This window comes from Triticum dicoccoides, chromosome 2A (genome assembly GCF_002162155.2).
Source record: "Triticum dicoccoides isolate Atlit2015 ecotype Zavitan chromosome 2A, WEW_v2.0, whole genome shotgun sequence".
Taxonomy (NCBI): domain Eukaryota; kingdom Viridiplantae; phylum Streptophyta; class Magnoliopsida; order Poales; family Poaceae; genus Triticum; species Triticum dicoccoides.
In genome coordinates this window covers 38,523,741-38,527,686 of record NC_041382.1, presented here as the reverse complement: position 1 = coordinate 38,527,686, position 3,946 = coordinate 38,523,741, and the positions used below count along the sequence as shown (strand labels likewise).

Here is a 3,946-nt window from a genome sequence, read left to right as displayed (position 1 = left end):
TTTTTCTCCTCCACCGAAACCTCCTACCATGGCCTCCTCCAGCTCCTCCAACCCTACCCTCTCTGGCCAAGTCACCGAGCGTCTCACACACACCAACTACATCATATGGTGTACCCAGATCACGACACAACTCCGCGGTGTTGGTTTCTTCGGGTACGTGGATGGGAGCATAGTGGAACCAGCCAAGGTCGTCGTCTCCAAGGACAAGGATGGCAAGGAGGAGACCACCCCGAATCCTCTACATCAACTTTGGATCAAGGAAGACCAGCAGGTACTGGGTTATCTTCTGAATAATCTGTCCAAAGAAGTACTTGTACAGGTGACCGCGATCACCCACACGCATGAGCTGTGGATGGTGCTGGCGAGGATGTTCTCGTCAACCTCGATGTCCCGTGTCAACAACATCCACGCCGCTCTCACGAACGCACAGAAGGGGACACAATCGGTGGCCACGTACTTTGCGCACATGCGCTCCCTCACCGACGAACTTGCAGCGACAGAGCGGCCATTGAAGGAGGACGAGTTGATTTCCTACATCCTCAATGGCCTCGACATGGACTACCAGCCGCTAGTCTTTGCCCTTGACGCCCGCACCATCCCGGTCACCCTTGATGAATTCTTTGCTCAGATGAGTAACTTTGATCAAAGGGTGGCTTTGTTCCAAGGGGCAGGGACCGGAGGTGGCTTCAAGTCTTCGGCGAACATCGCCACCCGTGGCCGTGGCAGTGGCGGCTCTAGCTACCGTGGACCTCCTCGTCAGAAGGGCAAGAGCTCTGGCGGGGGCAATAGCAGCGGCCAGAACGGCGGCAACATGCGCGGCGGCGGCCGGCCCTCCTCCAACAACAATAGGGGCCGGCGCAACAGCTCCTCCAACAGCAACAGATCACGCCCGGACGCTGTTCGGTGCCAAATCCGTGGCAAGCTGGGACACTCAGCTAAAGATTTCTGGTACCGGTTTGAGGATGATAATGATGCATCGTCCCAGGATGAAAAAGTGGCCGGGGCAGCAGAAGCCTCATATGGTGTTGACACGAACTGGTACGTCGACATCGGAGCCACTAACCACATCACCGGTGAGCTGGAAAAGGTGACCATGCGCGAGAAGTATCGCGGCCAAGATCATATCCACATTGCTAGTGGAGAAGGTATGTAGATTGGTCACATTGGTCATTCTGTTATTAAAACCCCTCATAGAAAAATTCATCTCAGAAAATTTTTACATGTTCCTAGTGCTTCCAAGAGCCTTCTTTCCGTTCATCGCATTGCCGTTGATAATCATGTCTTTCTTGAATTTCACCCCTTCTTCTTTTTGATCAAGGATCAGGCCACGAGGAGGGTGCTATATCGAGGTAGATGTGTTCGCGGGCTTTACCCATTGATTCCGGAGATTCGAAGATTCAATAAACAAGTTTTTAGTGCCACCAAAGTCTCATCTACACGGTGGCATGATCGATTAGGACATGCATCATTTTCTTTAGTTGAGCGTTTGCTTAGGAAAAATAAGCTCCCATATGTTGGAGAGCGTGATGTTGAAACAATTTGTGATTCCTGCCAGAGAGCTAAAAGTCATCAGTTGCCTTATCCTATTTCTACAAGTATTTCTACCAAGCCTTTGCAACTTATTTTTTCTGATGTGTGGGGACCTGCTCCCTCCTCTGTTGGTAGACATACATACTACGTGAGTTTCATTGACGACTATAGTAAATTTACCTGGATCTATCTTCTTAAGAAAAGATCAGATGTATGCCAAGTTTTTCTCAATTTCCAAGCTTTAGTTCAAAGGAAATTCAACACCAAAATCATAGCCCTCCAATCTGATTGGGGTGGCGAATACGAGAAACTAAACTCCTTTTTTCAAAAACTTGGCATCTCTCACCATGTGTCGTGTCCCCATGCCCATCAACAGAATGGGTCTGCTGAACGCAAAAACAGACACATTGTCGAAGTTGGCTTTGCCCTTCTTGTTGGCGCCTCCATGCCCTTAAAATTTTGGGACGAAGCCTTTCTCACAGCTGTCCATATCATTAATATGCTACCTAGTCGTGTTATCAATAATAAAACTCCCACTGAAAGGCTTCTCCACACCAAACCAGACTACACTTCTCTCCGTGTGTTTGGATGCACCTGTTGGCCCAATCTTCGCCCTTACAATGATCGAAAACTCAGTTTTAGATCCAAACAATGTGTGTTCATTGGTTATAGTGCCCAACACAAAGGCGTCAAGTGTCTTGATGTTTCAACCAGACGCGTCTATATCTCACGGGATGTCGTTTTTGATGAAACAAAGTTTCCCTTTGCCACCCTTCATCCTAATGTCGGTGCCCTACTTCATCAAGAAATTCTTCTCTTACCATCTAGTCTCACCGGTCTTGATCAAGGGAGAAATAACTGTAATGATCATATGATGACTAATTCTCATAACCGTGCACTTGAGCTTTGTGATGATGCAGATGGCAATGGAGCAGAAAATGGCAAAGGAATCACAGAAAATGGTGAAGAAATCACCCCAAACTGTTCACATTTTATGTGTCACACAGCGGGGAACAGATCCTCCTCGTGATCGGAGCTCCAGCAGCGTGGCAGCATATCAGCTCCGGGATCCGTGTCGCAGCAGGGCGCCAGCGCGCCAGATCCCGTGTCGCCCGCCAGGCGCGGCGACAGTGACCCAGCGACGGCCACGTGACTCGCCTCAACTGGGCCAGAAGCGGCGTCCGGCCCGCGCCAATCCTTGGAGGCCACGCGGCAGGAGCCCCCGACCCGCTGGCCCGTGGGCGGACCCCGCCACTACATGCGCCGCCAGCAGTTGGGCGCACGATCCGGCGCGGACTCGCCCGAGCCCACGATAGGCGTGCGATCCGAGGCGGATCCGGTCAGGCCCGTGTCCTCCGCGCGGCCTGGATCTTCTGCGCCTTCCGTCACGGCTCCAGCATCACCCGTCGCCACAGAAAATCCCGCTGACAGAACTGCTGGCGCGGCTGGTGCGTCGGAAGTGAGTAATCCAACCCGTCAATTACAAACAAATAACTAAGTTTGGTTTAGCATGTACCACAGGAGAACCCAGTACGCTTGATGAAGCTCTCAGGGATACACGCTGGAAAAAGGCCATGGAAGAGGAATACATGGCACTTCAGAAAAATAAGACGTGGCATCTTGTGTCTCCACGGCGAGGTAAAAATTTGATTGATTGTAAGTGGGTTTATAGGATCAAAAGAAAGTCCGATGGAACCATAGATCGCTACAAAGCCAGACCTGTTGCAAAAGGCTTTAAACAACGGTATGGCATAGACTATGAAGACACCTTTAGTCCAGTGGTTAAAGCTGCTACTATTCGTCTTGTACTGTCTATTGCTGTTTCCAGGGGATGGAGTCTCAGACAATTAGATGTGCAGAACGCGTTCCTTCATGGTGTTCTGGATATACATGAAACAGCCTCCTGGTTTTGAGAACAAGGATAAACCCTTTCATGTGTGTAAGCTTGACAAAGCTCTATATGGACTGAAGCAGGCTCCCAGGGCGTGGTACTCTCGTCTCAGTCAGAAACTACAAGCACTTGGCTTCGTTCCTTCAAAATCTGATACATCTTTATTCATCTACAATAAGTCCAAAACATCCATTTTTGTTCTTATTTATGTCGTACAAGTTATAATAGTTGTTTATCCATTGGTACTGTTGTAGAGAGATTTGCAGTGCAAATTGTATTTGTTGTAGTGTCTGCAAGGATGTACCTAAAATACCCCATAAAGTACAATCAGAAATCAGGGCCATATAACACATTTTCAGGGTGTACCATAAATTTGGTTCAATGGCCCTACAGTTCAAAAGGCTAATTACGAAAAATATTTTTTTTCTGTTAGAAAAACATTGTCCATAGTTCGTTGGAAACAAGAAAACCCATTACAGTAGTCCACAATATTTGCTATTCAATAATTGCATTACAGTAAATAAT

At 48.5% G+C, this 3,946-nt stretch overlaps 1 pseudogene; it reads left to right on the top strand.

Annotated features, from left to right (window-relative positions):
• Window positions 1-504: 504 nt before the first annotated feature.
• Window positions 505-644, top strand: LOC119359938 (annotated as a pseudogene).
• Window positions 645-3,946: the final 3,302 nt, after the last annotated feature.